This window comes from Leucopleurus acutus (genome assembly GCF_964270905.1).
Source record: "Leucopleurus acutus genome assembly, chromosome: 4".
Lineage (NCBI taxonomy): Eukaryota > Metazoa > Chordata > Mammalia > Artiodactyla > Delphinidae > Leucopleurus > Leucopleurus acutus.
In genome coordinates this window covers 8,297,584-8,316,501 of record NC_139146.1, presented here as the reverse complement: position 1 = coordinate 8,316,501, position 18,918 = coordinate 8,297,584, and the positions used below count along the sequence as shown (strand labels likewise).

The following is an 18,918-nucleotide window of genomic DNA, read 5'->3' as shown; positions in this document are numbered from 1 at the left end:
TAATAGACACCCAGTTTGAAAAGGAGATAATGAAAATACTGAAGGAATTAAGAAGAGCTATCAATAGAAACTCAGAATACTGTAAAAAGGAACTAGAAACTATAGAAAAGAATCAGAAAAAAATAATTTGCCAAGATGAAAGCTGAGCTAAAGGCAATACACAGCAGATTGAATAATGCAGAAGAAAGAATAAGTGATCTGGAAGACAGAATAATGGAAATCACAGTCAGAACAGCAGACAGAAAGACAAATGAAACACAGTGAAATCAACATGAGACCTATGGGGTAATACAAATTGTGCCAATCTACGCATAATTGGGATCCCAGAAGGAGAAGAAAGATAAAAAGGGAATCAAAGAAATTATGGCTGAAAACTTCCCAAACTTAAAGAAGGAAACAGATATCCAGGTTCAGGAAGCACAGAGTGTCCCAAACAAGATGAACCCAAACAAACCTACACCAAAACATATTATAATTGAAATAGCAAAAGTTAAAGATAAAGAGAGGATTCTAAAGGCAGCAAGAGAAAAACAAAGAGTTAATTACAAGGGAACCCCTATAAGACTATCAGCTGACTTCTCTACAGAAAGGTTGCAAGCCAGAGAGAGTGGCAAGATATATTCAAAGTCCTGAGAGGAAAACATCTGCAACCTAGCATACTCTACCCAACAAAATTATCATTTAGATCAGAAGGAGAGGCAAAGAATTTCTCAGACAAGCAAAAATTAAAAGAATACAGCAATACTAAACCTGTCCTAAAAGAAATATTGAAAGGTTTTCTCTAAAAGCAAAGAATCTATAGGAAAGAAAAATCACATTTGGAAATTAAATCACTTAAATAAGCCAGTAAAGAGATTAAAAAAATTTTGTGAAAGCAATGATAACCATAATGAACAGCAAAAGGATAAACACAAAGATGTAAAAGAGGACATCAAAAACATAAAATATGGAGGAGGAGAGTAAGAAAATGTAGACTTTTTTCAGAATGTGTTTGAGCCTATATAACTACAAGTCTAAAGCAAGTAGATATATTGGAAGGGGTTAACATACTTGAAAAACAGAGTAACTACAAATCAAAAACTTACAATAGATTCACACAAAAAATAAGAGAACCTAAGCATAATACAAAAGAGAATCACCAAACCACAAAAGGAAAAAGAAAAAGAAAGGAGGAACAAAGAACAAATACAAAATCAATGGGAAAACAAGATTTAAATTGGCAATACATATCTATCAATAATTATTACCTTAAATGTCAATGGACTAACTGCTCCAATCAAAAGACACAGAGTGGTAGACTGGATAAAAAAACAAAAGCCTACAATATGCTGCCTACAAGAGACCCACTTTAGGGCAAAGGACACACGTAGATGGAAAGTGAGGGACTGGAAAAAGATATTTCATGAAAACAGAAATAACAAGAAAGCAGGGGTCACAATACTCATATCAGACAAAACAGACTTTAAAACAAATGCTATAAATAAAGGTAAAGAAAGACACTATATAATGATAAAGGGATCAATACAAGAAGAGGATATTACACACATCAATATATGCACTTAATATAGGAGTACCCAAATACATAAAACAAATACTAACAGACATAAAGTGAGAAATTGATGGGAATACAATAACAATAGGAGACTTCAACACCACTCACATCAATGGACAGATCTTCTAGACAGAAAATCAATAAGGCAACTGAGATCCTAAATGATACAATAGAACAGTTAGACTTAGTTGATATTTCCAGGACATTACATCCAAAAAACCCAAAAATACACATTCTTTTCAAGTACACGTGGAACATTCTCTAGGAATAACCACATACTAGGGCAAAAAATGAGCCTCAACACATTTAAGAGTATAGAAATAATTTCAAGCATCTTTTCAGACCACAATGGCATGAAACTAGAAACTACAGAAAAAGAAATAAGAAAAAAAATGATTACATGGAGACTAAACAACATGCTACTACAAAACCAGTGATTCAACAATAAGATAAGAGAGGAAATTTAAAAATACCTTGAGACAAATGACAATGAAAACACAACCATACAAAACATATGTGATGCAGCAAAAGCAGTTCTTAGAGGGAATTTCATAGTGACATAGGTCTTCTTCAAGAAAAAGAAAAATCTCAAATAAACAACCTAACCTACCAACTAAAAGAATTAGAAAAAGAAGAACAAACAAACCTAAAGTCAGCAGAAGGAAAAAAAAACCTAAAGTCAGCAGAAGGAAGAAAACAATAACAGTCAGAGAATAAATAAATAAAACAGAGATTTAAAAAATAATTTTAAAAAATCAATAAAACCAAGAGCTGGTTCTTTAAAAGGGTAAACAAAATTGACAGACCTCTGGCCACACTCACCAAGAAGAAAAGAGAGAGAAGCAAATAAATAAAAGAAGAAACAAAAGAGGAGAAATCACAACGGATACTGCAGAAATACAAAAAATCATAAGAGAATACTATGAACAATTATATGCCAACAAATTGGACAACCTAGAAGAAATAGATGTTTCTAGAAACATACAGCCCACCAAAACTGAATCAAGAAGATATAAATAATTTGATCAGAGCAATCACTAGAAGTGAAGTAGAATCTGTAATTAAAAAAAAACTCCCTACAAACAAAAGTCCAGGACCAGATGGCTTCACAGGCAAATTCTATCAAACATACAAAGAAGAACTTATACGGATCCTTCTCAAACTCTTCCAAATGATTGAAGAGGATGAACACTTCCAAAGATATTCTATGAAGCCACCATCACCCTGATACCAAAACCAGACAAAGACACTACCAAAAAAGAAAATTACAGGCCAATATCTTTGATGAATATAGGTGCAAAAATTCTAAACAAAATATTAGCAAACCAAATCCAACAACACATAAAAAAAGATCATACACAATCACAAAGTTGGATTAATCCACACGTCACAAGGATGGTTCAACATGCACAAATCGATCAATGTGATACACCACATCCACAACAACAAAAAAGACAAAATCCACATAATCATCTCAATAGATGCAGAAAAAGCATTTGATAAAATTCAACATCAAGGCTCGGGCCCTGTTTGCACCCATCCTGTTGGCCACGTCCTTCAAGGTGGTGGGCACACTGCAACTCCTGGTGCAGGCTGCAGTGTCCACCACCTCAGAGTCGCCAGTGCTCGATGTGAAGTGGTCCTTCCTGTGGACCACTGAGTCACTGAGCGGCCAGGCCATGGGCTGGCCTTTGGTTGCCTCTGGGGGCCTCAATGTCTCTGCTTTTGTTTGTTATTCCCATACAGACATCAAAGTGCCTGACTTCTCTGACTATTGTCGTGCTGAAGTGTTAGATAGTACAAAGTCTTCAAAAGAGAGCAGTGAGAATGGATAAAGAAGATGTGGCACATATATACAATGGAATGTTATTCAGCCATAAAAAGAAACAACATTGAGCTATTTGTAATGAGGTGGATAGACCTAGAATCTGTCATACAGAGTGAAGTCAGAAAGAGAGAGACAAATACCGTATGCTAACACATATATATGGAATTTAAGAAAAAAAAATGTCATGAAGAACCTAGGGGTAAGACAGGAATAAACACACAGACCTACTAGAGAATGGACTTGAGGATATGGGGAGGGGGAAGGGTAAGCTGTGACAAAGCGAGAGAGAGTCATGGACATATATACACTACCAAACGTAAGGTAGATAGCTAGTGGGAAGCAGCCGCATAGCACAGGGAGATCAGCTCAGTGCTTTGTGACTGCCTGGAGGGGTGGGATAGGGAGGGTGGGAAGGAGGGAGACGCAAGAGGGAAGAGATATGGGAACATATGTATATGTATAACTGATTCATTTTGTTGTAAAGCAGAAACTAACACACCATTGAAAAGGAATTATACTCCACTAAAGATGTTAGAAAAAAAAAAGAGAGCAGTGAGGATAGATGTCATCTCTCAGTTTGTTTCCATCATGAGTGCTTCTGCTGATGTGTTGGCCATGTCAAAAATTGAAATCAAGTTATCTGATATTCCAGAGGGCAAGAACATGGCTTTCAGATGGAGAGGCAAACCCATGTTTGTGCACTATAGAACCAAGAAGGAAATTGATGAGGAAACTGCAATTGAAGTGTCCTAGTTGAGGGACATACATCATGATTTAGAACGAGTAAAGAAACCTGAAAGGGTTATCTTGACAGGTGTTTGCACTCATCTTGGCTGTGTACCCATTGCAAATGCACGAGATTTGGGTAGTTATTACTGCCCTTGTCATGGGTCACAGTATGATGCACCTGGCAGGATCAGGAAGGAGTCTGCACCTCTCAACCTTGAAGTTCCCTCACATGAGTTCACCAGTGATGATACAGTGATTGTTGGTTAGAGACCTGGACTCAAGTCACAGCCTCCTTTCAGTCTTCGTGTCAGCTCAGAAGAGTTATTTGAGAACAAACCTTCTGTACTTTGCATTAGCTGATTTGAAATATTTAAGACTTGCTAATAATGTGTTTGCAAACATGTAAAGTAAATTGAATTTAATGTTGAGTACTTTCAAGCATTCACCTAATAAAGCCACTGTTAAACATTTTTAAAAAATTCAACATCCGGGGCTTCCCTGGTGGCGCAGTGGTTGAGGGTCTGCCTGCCGATGCAGGGGACAGGGGTTCGTGCCCCGGTCCGGGAAGATCCCACGTGCTGCGGAGCGGCTGCGCCCGTGAGCCATGGCCGCTGCGCCTGCGCGTCCGGAGCCTGTGCTCCGCAGCGGGGGAGGCCACAACAGTGAGAGGCCCGCGTACCACAAAAAAAAAAAAAAAAAAAATTCAACATCCGTTCATGATAAAAACTCTTACCAAAGTGGGTATAGAGGGAACATATGTCAACATAATAAAAGCCATTTATGACAAAGCCACAGCCAGTATAATACTCAATGATGAAAAACTGAAAGCCTTCCCAGTAAAATCTGGAACAAGACAAGGATACCCACTCTCACCACTTCTATTCAACATAGTATTGGAAGTCCTAGCCAAAGCAATCAGACAAGAAAAATAAATAAAATGTATACAAATTGGTAGGGAAGAGGTAAAATTATCATTATATGCAGATGACATGATACTATATATAGAAAGCCCTAAAGACAACACACAAAACCTACTAAAACTGATAAACAAATTCAGCAAGATAGCAGGATACAAGATTAACATACAGAAATCAGTTGCATTTCTTTACACTAACACTGAAATATCAGAAAGGGAAAGTAAAAAAAAAAAAATCCGTTTTAAAACCACACCAAAAATATAAAATACTTAGTAATAAACCTGACCAAGGAGGTGAAAGACTTATAAGCTGAGAATTATAAAACATTAATAAAGGAAACTGGAGATGATTCACAGAAATGGAAAGATATCCCATGCCCTTGGACTGGAAGAGTTAACATTGTTAAAATGGCCATACTACCCAAAGCAATCTACAGATTTAATGTGATCACTAACAAATTACCCATGACATTTTTCACAGAACTAAAACAAATAATCCTAAAATTTATATAGAACCACAAAAGACCCAGAATTGTGAAAGCACTCCTGAGGAAAAGGAACAAAGCAGGAGGCATAACCCTCCCAGACTTCAGACAATACTACAAAGCTACAGTAATGAAAACAGCATGGTACTGGCACAAAATCAGACATATGGATCAATGGAACAGAATAGAGAGCCCAAAAATAAACCCACACATCTATGGTCAATTAACACATTTTTGATGGGGGATTTTTGCAGAAACTAATGCCTGTGGCCATAATATGTCTCTGGTCAAAAATCTTCAACAAAGGAGTCAAGAATATACAATGGGAAAAACACAGTCTCTTCAGCAAGTGGTATTGGGAAAGCTGGACAGCCACATGTAAATCAATGAAGTTAGAACACATCCTCTCACCATACACAAAAACAAACTCAAAATGGCTTAAAGACTTAAATATAAGACAGGACACCATAAAACTCCTAGAAGAGAACATAGGCAAAATATTCTCTGACATAAATTGTACCAATGTGTTCTTAGGTCAGTCTCCCAAGGCAATAGAAATAAAAGCAAAAATAAACAAACGGAACCTAATCAAATTTACAAGCTTTTGCATAGCAAAGGAAACCATAAACAAAACAAAGACAACCTAAAGAATGGGAGAAAATATTTGCAAATGATGTGATCAACAAGGGCTTAATTTCCAAATATACAAACAGATCATACAATTCAATAACAAAAAACAAAAAATCCAATCAAAAAATGGTTAGAAAAACTAAATAGACATTTCTCCAAAGAAGACATACATATGGCCAATAGGCACATGAAAAGATGGTCATCATCACAAATTATTAGAGAAATGCAAATCAAAACTACAATGAGGTATCAGCTCACACTGGTCAGAATGACCATCAAAAAAGTCTACAAATAACAAATGCTGGAGAGGGTGTGGAGAAAAGGGAACCCTCCTGCACTGAGGGGGATGTACGTTGGTGCAGCCACTATGGAAAACAGTATGGTGTTTCCTCAAGAAACTAAAAATAGAGTTGCCATATGATTCAGCAATCCCTTTCCTGGTTATATATCCAGAAAAAAACTATAATTCAAAAATATACATGCATCCCTATGTTTATATCAGCACTATTTACAGTAGCCAAGACATAGAAACAACCTAAATATCCATCTACAGATGAATGGATGAAGATCTGATATTTATACAATGGAATATTACTCAGCCATAAAAAAGAATAAAATAATGCCATTTGCAGCAATCTAGATGAACCTAGAGATTATCATACTAAGTGAAATGAGTTGGAAAGAGAAAGAAAAATATCATATGATATCACTTATATGTGGAATCTAAATTATGACACAAATGAACATATCTATGAAACTGAAACAGATTCACAGATAGAGAGAACACACTCGTGGTTCCCAAGTGGGAGGGAGGTGGTGGAGGGATGAATTGGGAGTGTGGGGTTAGCCGATGCAAACTATTATATATAGAATGGATAAACAATAAGGTCCTACTGTAGAGCACAAAGAACTATATTCAATATCCTATAATAAACTGTAATGGAAAAGAATATGAAAAATATACATATATAACTGAACCACTTTACAGTAGAAATTAATACAACATTGTAAATCAATTATACATCAATAAAATAAATTTAAAAAAAGAAATGTAGCTTTATGGTACTCAAGCATGAGAGTCTGCAAGGCATTTTAAGATCTACAATAGAAAATTATACCATAAAGTCTTTTAAGCATTTAAAAGACTTGAGGGACTTCCTTGGTGGCACAGTGGTTAAGAATCTGTCTGCTAATGCAGGGGATGCGGGTTCGATCCCTGGTCCGGGAAGATCCCACATGCTGCGGAGCAACTAAGCCCGTGCGCCACACCTACTGAGCCCATGTGCTGCGACTACTGAAGCCTGTGCGCCTAGAGCCCATGCTCCACAACAAGAGAAGCCACTGCAATGAGAAGCCCGCTCACTGCAATGAAGAGTAGCCCCCACTCTCCGCAACTAGAGAAAGCCCGTGCATGGCAACGAAAACCCATTGCATCCAAAAAAAAAAAAAAAAACCAAGGTTACTCACTAAATCACATTAATACTTATTAAAAAAATGAAAGACTTGAGGTACATAATCAAGTGTTACAGAAGAACATTAAAATGTTATTAAGGTTATGTGTGCTGTGGTGAACTTGGGTGACCAACTAAAGTAACCCTTTTACAATTATCTTCATAAGGTCTAAATTATGGTGGATAAAAGCATAATTAAGAGACAGAAAAAATGTAGAGATAAATTAAAAATAAACGACTGAATCAATGAATGAACTAAGGGACAAAGGAAATGAAAGACCCTAGAATAGCACCTGGGTTTATTGATAGAGTATCTTGGTATTCCATAGATTTTTGTGCTATTGCATGAGATTCGAGAAGGATCTGATTGAGAAGTGGGAGGAGACCATGGGTTCAGTTTGAGATCTAATAATACTAAAATGTGGAAAGAGGCCTTCATACCAATCTTCTTTCAGTAGATGAAGGTTGCCAGGGTATAATACTTTATTCATCTGAGAACCTATTGACTTAGTAAATTGTTCCCTGGAAGTTAGGCTATACAATATACTAAAAGGTAAATGACAATCTACATGAAATCAGGAAAGAAAATAAAATAATGAGACTGTCTTGAGTCTTCATATGTTTATATTATGTCATAATATTTTTCATACTTATTGCTTTGGACTACATCTACTAAAAAAATATAGACAATATCCCTTAGTTTCTTAATAAGAAAAGTAGTAATTTTATGCTGGTGCTGTAATCATCTTAAATATAAGAGGAAATGAGTTACCTCAAAGTTCGAATCCTTGACTTGATTGTGTCCCTAATGCTGATCACGCATGAATATTTACATCTATCCCCCCAGAACTGACGCGGAGGGCTCTTTCCATCTTCCTGTGAACTTTGTACCTGATAAGGAAGCATGACCTCATCAAATGTGTTGTGAATAACCAATGCAAGTAATATGATTTTACTTACTTTTATTTTGAGAAGAAACAAAAGAACATTGTTGAAAATTGTATCTGTCTATCTCTAAGAGATCTGATCATTCTCTGACTTGTTAAAAGAAATTATTGAGAGGCTAGCATGGAAAAGAGAACCTCCCTGAAATTTGTCTGAAAATTCAGGTAACAATGAGGGATATTCAAGGAAATATTTCAAAGATACTTGGTTCAGATGCTTGGAATTATATCAGGGCATGATATAGACAATGGGAAATAACTGGTAATTAAAACCATGGGAAGAAATAATATTTCCCAAGGAGAGTATGTTAAGGGGAAAGAGAAGACTATAGGAGAGAATTCTGAAAACTATGACAGTTAAATGGACAAATACAGGAAGAGTATAATAAATAGGAGATCTAGGTGTTCTGACTAGATTGGTATGAAAACAAAACAAAAAAACAACCCCTAAAACAGGAGAGAAATAAAGGAAGAGACTTGGTCAGCTACGCCAAATGCTGCTGAGAGATCACGCACAGACTGAGCACTGAATTAAACAACAAGGAAAAAGAGTTACAGCAGAGGGATTGAGGCTGAATCCAAGTTTCATCACTTGTAGCATGAATGGAATATGACAAAATAGACAAGGAAACAGTGGAAAACTCTTAGGTATGAGAAAGACAGTAATGGTCCACAGCTGAAATGTGGTATTTGGGATCACTTAGGGGTTTTTGTTTGTTTGTTTGATTTTTGAAAGAAGTTTAAATTATTTTGGAAAGATCCTAATAGAAAGGATTAAATGCCAGATAGAGAAAATAGGGGAAAACTGAATTTAGAAACTGTCCCACTCCCCAGAAAAAAAGAAAATGTTAAGCTCCAAAGTACAACTAATGTGCTACATTTAAATGTAAGAGAAGGGACAGGAGAAATAAAATTATTTCTGGAGAATATAACTTTATTGGTCTTACGACAAGTAAATGAGAGTGGTTTCATTATTTAACTGATATTTTAAATTGTGAAATAAAGGCATCACTGTCTGTGAAAGTAAGGGGTTGAAATATCTGGAAACATATGGAGAAGTTTCATGAAAGCACTGTAAAATACACTGCCACTGCAATTGATTTTTCTTATTTTTTTAAGTGAAAAAATAGTAAGTTTAATTTTTGTCCCTTCTCTAATGAGGAAATTGAGTCACAGGATGGTTAAGTAACTCCTCCAAAGTTACACAGCCAGTAGGAGGCGAGAGTCTATGTTCGTACCATTATTCTATAGGAATAAATGTAAACATTTTCTAGTCTGAGGGTTTTAGGAAGGTGATGTGAGTTAGTGGAGAGAAAACTAAGTGGTGAATTGGATAACTCATGTTCTAGTCCTAACATTTTACCAAGTAGCTTTGTGATCTTGTAAGACCAAATCACTTGATCTAGTAACTTATTTGGATACCAATTCCTCTTATAAAATAAGGCATTTAGATTATATTATCTTTAACATCACTTCTAATTTTATGATTTTGTGAGATTATGATATTAGGATCATAGAATACACAAGCACTGTTGACTCATATAACAGAATTGGGTAATAAGAAGACTGTCAGTTACAGCATTTATCTATAGACAATTTATATGGAGAACTGCTTTGATTGTTAACAGGATAATCTTATAGTAATAAACAGTAATAAAATGCACCTCTTTCCTTAGTATTGTTCAAAGTTATAATAATTTAAATGAATTAACCAGATTTGGAAATGTTACTTTTCCAATAAACGGCAAAAGAAAAAAAAAGATTAATAAATGCTTTAATTAATAAATGATTCAGACTCATTTATTTTTGCTTCCAAGGGTGATTTTGTCTGACATCTTATATGTGCATAATTATAGCCAAAGCTCTAAAATTGTACAAAAAGCTTTTTGCCTTTTTTTCCCAGTCAGCAGAGCAAAGATTATATCTAACTGCTACATTTTCACGTGTTTGAAAACAACTTCTCTCCTCATAGATGTGCAACTGTTTTGGTTGGAAACAGCTGTAGCTGCTGCTAGATGTTTTCTGCCTAGAGATATGCGATAGGTAGACAGAGTAAAAAAAAATCTAGAGTGGCTTCCACATTGGGAAAGAGAGTCTAGCCTGGGGTTGAGAGTGGTATGCTGAAAAGAGAAGCTTATCGTCACAGGCAAAAAGAATCAGAGGCATGATTCATATCCGGACTGGTACACAGATACAAAATTTATACAATCTTATTTAAAGAAAAGAGAAGGTGGTGTTACCTACTGCCTTTTTATTTTCTGTTTGCTACCACCCGGGAATTTGAATTACGGGCTGGGTCCGCAACAAATACTATATTAATGCTATACTACTTAAGTGTAGTATTGGGGATAAGAGTAGAAAAACAGATCAAGAAAACACAAGAGTCCAGTCTGAACTGTAATTGATGAATTGTGGAGGCTCAGTATGAACAACTCTGAGAGTTTAAAAAATCTAGGGGGACTCAGTCATAGGTGGTCCTCCCACAATTTTGTAGATTTACCACCAGGAGCTTGACCAGATTCTTATAGTAAATATCAGAGAAATATCCCCTGGTGTTTCTGGCAGAGGAAGAGGAAAAGAAACTATTTTGAAATATGCCAGAGTACTCTGCTTTTAACAAGGTCTGCCCTCAGGAGAAACTAGTCAATCCGGGTCTAACCTATTGGGGTATTATCAGAGCCTAAGAGACCTGGAAGAAGGGAAATACCCAACTCCAGCCCACTCTAGCCATGCTGTCCCACCTAAGGTGGGGCAGGGGACAGAGGAACACTTGTGAAGCTCATAGTTCAGAGCAATCTTACTTTTAGAAATTTATACTGAGGCTATATCTCTACATATGAGGGGGAAATGGACATTATTCAATGTTACACGGTTAGCAATAGCAAAATGAGAAATAACTAGAATGCTTATTTGTGGAAAAGAACAGAATAAACTGGTATAGACACACAGTGAATTTCTATGAAGCCATAAAAAAGAATGAGGAACATGTCTATGAACTGACATGGAGTGGTTTTGAGGATATATTTTTAAGCAAAAAAAAAAAAAATCAAGTTGCAAATTGTATATAGTATGCTACCTTTTGTACAAAAATAGAAGGGCGAATAGGAATAGATACCATATATTTGCTTATTCTTGCAAAAAACAAAAAAACAACAACATAGGAAAGAGACAGAAACTCCCAAAAATGGTTACCAATTGGGTGTAAATGGGACTAGATAGAAGGGCAAAGAATTTTTAAATATAATTTGTAATTTGAGCTATGCAAATGTTCTCTATATTCAAAAAATAAATTTTAAAACATTAAAAAAGCAAACCCTAAAATGAAATACAAAGAGAAACAAATGACTCTAACTTATACGTTAAATTGATAATATAGCCACACAGGGAGAGGAATTAATTCAAGTACCTTTGGAAACAGTGTCTTAACTATAAAATCCTAGTGGGATCAATTCTAAGAAGAAAGAGAACCACAAGGAAATGTTCAATTTTATCTAATAGGTTTATTGTTAGTTGTAATACTATTTTAATTCTTAAACTGTTGAATTTACAATAAAAGATGACAAATAAATAAATATATTATTGCAAGGGATCAAGATTTTCGCTTTGAGAGAAAAAGAAATAGAAATATAGCATTTAAAGAGCTAAGAAAAAATGATGTAATGTTAAGTTTGAATTGGAAATATCAACATGAATTTTTTTTTTTTTTTTTTTTTTTTTTTTGCGGTACGCGGGCCTCTCACTGCTGTGGCCTCTCCCGCCGCGGAGCACAGGCTCCGGACGCGCAGGCTCAGCGGCCATGGCCCACGGGCCCAGCCGCTCCGCGGCATGTGGGATCCTCCCGAACCGGGGCACGAACCCGCGTCCCCTGCATCGGCAGGCGGACTCTCAACCACTGCGCCACCAGGGAAGCCCAACATGAATTTATTTTTAAAGTATATTTCCTAGCTTTATCCATTAGAGTAGACTAGAAAAAATGGCACCCTACTAGCAAAGAGGTTCTCAAACACTAATGGGGTCATATCAAAAGGACAGAGGTGCATACTTAAAGGGGCTCCTCTTGACCAAATTTGATATAGTTGGAGCATTGAAAAGTATAAATATTGTAATAGATTATAATATATTAAATTTAAAAATAAGTCCATTGTGATATTCGAAAGGAGCAGAAATAGGAAGGGGATGTAGTTCTTTGAGAAAAATTCCAGTTAACAGATAGGATTAGCCATGTTGCCATCTCCAGTGTAATAACTTATCTAGGTAAATACCATCAATGAATGCTAAAATTGGGATATGGGATTGTAGGGAAAGAGGATATTCACATAGTTGCAAAATATCACTCATAGATTACTTACTGAACATAAAGGGGAACTATAACTTTAAATAAAGAGTGCCAGTGATCATTGTCTTAATCAAGTAATTAACTTAGCATTGATAGTAGTAGTTTTATGGCATTATATGTCCTCTGATGTAATGCATTAACTACACAATAGTTCCTATAAATTAATCTTGCTGGAAATATTTAACCTGAATCTAAGCATGAGAACACAAATAGACAAATTCAAAATGTCCACATGACAACTAGCCTGGACTCATTTTTTTTTTTTTTTTTTTTTTTGCGATACGCGGGCCTCTCACTGTTGTGGCCTCTCCCGTTGCGGAGCACGGGCTCCGGACGCGCAGGCTCAGCGGCCATGGCTCACGGGCCCAGCCGCTCTGCAGCATGTGGGATCCTCCCGGACCGAGGCATGAACCCGCGTCCCCTGCACCGGCAGGCGGACTCTCAACCACTGCACCACCAGGGAAGCCCTCTTTTTTTTTTTTTTTTAAGTCAGTATGATAAAGAAACAAAACCAAAAAGCTGGAGGACTATTTTAAATTTAAAGAAATTTAAAAGGCAAAAACAGCTAAGTATAAGTTTTGCACCTGGGTTGAAACTTTGAGAAAAAACTAGATGTAAAAAATGGAATTATGGTTCTTTTTAAAAATACTCTTAATTTTAACAAGGACACGTTAAAATTTTAGGGAGGAAGGGTTATGCTGTATGCAAAGTATTTTCAAGTAGTTTGGAGAGAGAATGAGAAAGAGGAGGCGTGAGAAAGAGACAGAATGCAAATGTGGCAAATCGGTATATCTCAACGAAGTATACTTGAATGTTCATTGCACTATTCTTCCAACGTTTTTATAAGTTTGAACATTTTCCAAATAAACAGTTGGAGAAAAGTAAAACAAAACAATAACAAATATATTAATGGGTAATTTCCATTATCATCCGTCGGAATGCCTTGGAGCTTACTTTGTGGAGACGCCTCAGTTTAAATATTTTATTCAGGAAAAAATATATATAAATACATACATACATATATATGTATTTTATGTATGTATGTATATGTATGTATGTAATATATATATAGTTGGATATATATATCTGTATATATCTGTATCTATATAAAGTTGGAACCTAGCTTGAAAGTAACTGTATTTACTTAAAATTTTTATATTTTTTGTAAACTCCAAAATTGGTGCAAAAGGTCTATCTCCAGGCTTTCTCTGAGGCAATCTTATTAGTTACATGGAAAAGTTCCATAATCTTCAGAAAGCAAAAATGTAAGGTACATGACTTATTTCCAAGGAAAGGCTTCAGAGGCAGAGTGGTGGGACAGACTGGAACACCACCATGGTGTCAGTCATCCTGCTGTTTCCCTCCTGGAAATGTAGGGAAGTGGCAACAGGAAATTTGAGAGATAAAGTGAGAGAGAGAGAGATTGAGAGAAACTAACATAGTCTAAATTACATAGTAGGCACTGGCAATCAGAGACAAGTAAGACCTAGGCCCTACAGTATTCACAGTATATACTGTGACAGATAAACAAATAGAAAATCAGTGGTTCGTTGTATTGTGGGAAACTAAAGGGGCTACACAATCCATACTGAGTGGAATCTGATGTAATACTAGCATGATTTCTGAAAGATGGTCCAACATTATTCAGCTAAAATGCAGAAAGGTGTTTCTGAATTAAAATAGTGAATTAACACTTCCTGTAGGATTTCCTTCCTCTCCCCCCAATAGCTAATTAATAGCAACTGTACAAGAAAATGGAGATTATTCAACTTAATAAGTAAAGACATAGATTATATAGCTGAGAATATGGAAGAGAGGAACAGCTCTAATCTATTTCCATACATCAGCACCTACACTAATAAGTCAACACAATACTCAGTATTTTCATCTATACCTCCAATATGGTAAATCTAAGTAGTTACATGTATTTGTTTTCTCTTCACATAGGAAAAGTAGAAAAAATTCTAGGGGGAAAGAGTAAAATAGAAAAACAGAGAATGTGGACAATGGAGGTGATTCCAGAGTTATAGAATAAAATGACAAAATGATTTTAAGCCCAAGGGTATCCCCGCAAAAAATTATTCATCCTTCCACCAAATAATTAGTGTGAATATTTGTACAAGAGCTTTAACAAAATCTCAAAGAGAGAACAGAGCATACTACTTCCCCCAAATTTTCTCCTCTGCCATTCCTTCAGGCAACAGAAAATTGGTAGAAGAGGAATATATTGTTCTTAAATCACAACTTGAGGGTAGAATGAGGATGTTCTCAGACATTTAAGGGAAGAGTTAAACCTAAGCAAGATGAAAATAAACAGGTTGGCAGTGATGCATGCATTCTACAGGAAGAAAGTAACTTACCCTGCCTGCAGTAAATAAAGAAAGAAAACTAGACAAAAACGTATCTCAATTCAGAGAAGATAATCCTATATGACTGCAGGATGCAAAGAATAAATTCATTAGAACATTATCTTAATATGAAGAGCAATTAGAGGAGATGATAGAACAGCAGAATGAGATGAGAAGGGGGACTGCAAACAGAGGGCCAAAACAGCATGATTGTGCATTTATTGAATAAATTGAAAAGAGCACTACAATTGAATCATATAGGAAAAGATTAAGATAATAACATACACCTGAAAAAGATAAAGGTTAAAGCATTTAGAGATACCATCCAACAGTCAGGGAATCAACAAATGGAATAGAGATCTCTTCAAAGACATAACACAAGAGAATTTCCAGCGTGTATGTAAACAATGACTTTGCAGACAGTAAGAATACTGAGTTCCAGAATAGATGGAGCTATGTACACTAATTAATCTATTAATTTTTAAGGATCAAAGGCTAATTTGTCAAATACATATACTAAAAAAGAAAATAAATAGAATGTGTATGTGGGGCAGGGAGCATGGTATGAGAAGATTTCAGCTTGACTTAAAAGTTCTTAACCACATATAATGAAGTAATACGTGGGAAGACCTACAAATTTTGAAGAAAAACGTGACTGGAAATTAGTAGTATACATGAGAGCATCTGTTAAATTAGGCTGCCATCAATCCCTTCCCTGTGCACAAATGCTAGGTCCTCTAAGTGGAGTCTATGCCATCACCCCTTTGAGCAAGAGGGCAAGTGATGATGTGTCAGATTTAAACTTAGCCTAGGGCTTCCCTGGCGCAGTGGTTGAGAGTCCGCCTGCCGATGCACGGGACACGGGTTCGTGCCCCGGTCCGGGAAGATCCTACATGCCGCAGAGCGGCTGCGCCCGTGAGCCATGGCTGCTGAGCCTGAGCGTCCAGAGCCTGTGCTCCGCAACCGGAGAGGCCACAGCAGTGAGAGGCCCGCGTACCGCAAAAAAAAAAAAAAAAAAAAACCACTTAGCCTACATAAAGGATGACATTACCACTTCTTCCCTTTTTGAGTGTTCTACTGAAATGTAAGAAGTCCAGGCTATCTTGGAGAGAGACCAAGTGGGGTATCACTGAGGTACCAGGCATATGAGTGAAGAGCCATCTTAGGTGTTCCAGCCTCAGCAGTTACCATCATCTCCATGAGGCCCCAGATACCCAACCTGCTAGACTCTAAATCTGCATTCCTGGTCCGCAGAATGGTGAGAAAAGAAGATTAAATGTTTATTCTTTTAAGCCACTAAGTTTTAGGGTTGTTTCTACTGTAATAGAACTTTAGAACAGTTTACTTAATCAAAACGCTATTTAAAATAAACAGCAACGAACAGACATTCTCAACTATTTTCTTTTAAATGAACGAACACAGTATCTATTAATCGTTCTTGGTAAAACTATTATTCAATCAAGACTGAATTAAAGCACTTAGAAATGGAAAAACAGTGATAAAAACTGACTAGTTATAAGCATTAAATTCATTCAGAAATAATGTTGCTACTGAAAAATTTACTTCTGATGCAAAACAGAATTTAAATTATATGAACTTGGACAATGTTAAAATAATGACATAACTAAGCAAAATGATAGTGAGGGCAGAGGAGATTGGAGAATTAGGCAATTGCTATTATCATCACTTTTAGTAAGGAGTCAATTAAACCACAAAGCTTAGAAGAACCGTAATTGACTATAGTACCTTAATAACTTTCAAACATTATTAACCTTAGTGAGATCTGTCAGAAAGTGGTATTCCTTCTTTAGTAGACACATTTATTTGAATATCAACAATTTTTCCCCTTTTCATTTTACCAAACATAAAGTGTATGCTACAATATTCAAGATAATATCTATAGCATTTTTTGGAAGTGTTTCTATTTTGGAAGTGTTTCTTTGTTTTTATCTGCATATATACACTGAATAATGTCTATAGCTCTCTCTCCAACACAGTAGACATAAGCCACATTTGGCTATTTACATTAAAATTTATGAAATTAACTAAAATTAGAAATGCAATTTTACACTTTCACTAGCCACAACTCAAGTGCTCAATAATCATACATGGCTAGTATCTACTATATTGGAAGTAAAGATATAAAATGAAGTCCACCTAATATTAAGAGTGGTCACTTGTACTGTAATTTGGGGTGTTGCTTTATGTTTTATTTTTGTATCTGTATATTCTAAATTGCTTAAATAATTGTCAGTGTCCTTGTATCATATTTACAAAAAAAAGGAGAAACTAGAATGATTTTTCTTTTTAAAAAGTCTAGAGGAAAATAATAAAATATCAATACTGGTTAATTCTGGATGGTGGAGATTCTGAAGATTATGGTTTTTTGTATTTTTAGCATTTTAAACATTTTAAAAAATATAATAGGATAGTGGGAACTCTCAGTAGTCTGCTCAATTTTTCTGTAAACTTAAAAAAATTCTAAAAATAAAATATATTGATCATACAATATGAAAAAATGTTGAGAAAATATTCTTGGTAAAAGTAACAGTCTGAAAAACTTGGAGATAAGAAAGTTCATGGTATATATGGGAACTTATAAGCTGTTTAGCATGTTTGTCCTATTAAATACAATTAGACAGAATTAAGACTAAAGAGCTAGGCAGAAATTCTTGAAGAGCTCTATGAATTGCTGAAGTATTTGGATTTTATCTTAAGTATGAGAAAGGAGTGAGGAAAACCTAATGACCAAAATTCTCTCACTTGAGAAGTTGGGTGTATGAGGAAGCACACAATACTGTATGGATTTATCAAGGGTTCTAGAGAGCTCAGTTCAGTTCCAGTTTAACAATAACATAGATTTGGAGATTGGTTTTACCAAATTAGCTCAGCTTCAAGGCAGTATTTGGCTAGCACAGCCTCTCTTTAGAAGCAGCAGCAGCTGTAGCAATGTGAGACCAACCTGTGTGAGCACCATGGATCTTGGCATTAGGTCCCCTCAAGCCACAAGAGCAGAAGAGAAGAGTGACAAATCATTCAATGTCTAAGAAGGCTGATTGTGAATGCCATTAAAACACCACTGAGTATAGATCAGACATGAGGTTGGGAGTGTATTTTGAAGAATGGCTGCCAGTCCTGTAAGAATTAATGACGACAAAGATAAACAAGTACTTTCTATTCTTCTATTGGGTCCGTAAATTTACTCTCAGAGTTGTGTAACATGGAACAGAACAAGCTACATAAAATCATTCAAAAATCAGTGGTAAAAGGGGGTGGGGGACAATCAGTTCTTCATTTAAAATACTACAAAATATAAGTATCTGTATTCTCTGGGTTCTCAGCTCCTTTAGCCTCCCTCTGGTCCACCCAACTTTTCTCAGTGGATTTCAAACCCTCTTGGACTAGAGTAAGGAAATGAGTCATTGAATCTTGAGGTAACCTGCATATTTCCCATTTCTGCTCCTGCCACTGACACACATACAACAGAATGATCTGCAGTTTTCCAGATGATGATTCTGGCCAAGCAGTGATACTGTCCAGTTGATTACTCCTTCATCTTTGATACAGTTTCATCACTGAGTTTCTCTGTATATGGTAGATTCCCTCTCTGAAAATAGCCCCTCTGCTCTTCAATGCTGCCCACTCAATCATTCATTATTGATCCCGCCTTCTTACATTTTTTTTATTATTGTTGTTGTT

The 18,918-nt window shown here is 36.0% G+C and overlaps 1 pseudogene across 1 annotated transcript; it reads left to right on the top strand.

Annotated features, from left to right (window-relative positions):
- The first annotated feature begins 3,033 nt into the window (after window positions 1–3,033).
- Window positions 3,034–4,376, top strand: LOC309960765 (cytochrome b-c1 complex subunit Rieske, mitochondrial-like; annotated as a pseudogene). The gene is made up of 2 exons: window positions 3,034–3,373; window positions 3,868–4,376. The product of its transcript is annotated as a cytochrome b-c1 complex subunit Rieske, mitochondrial-like (transcript).
- The last annotated feature ends 14,542 nt before the right edge of the window (window positions 4,377–18,918 follow it).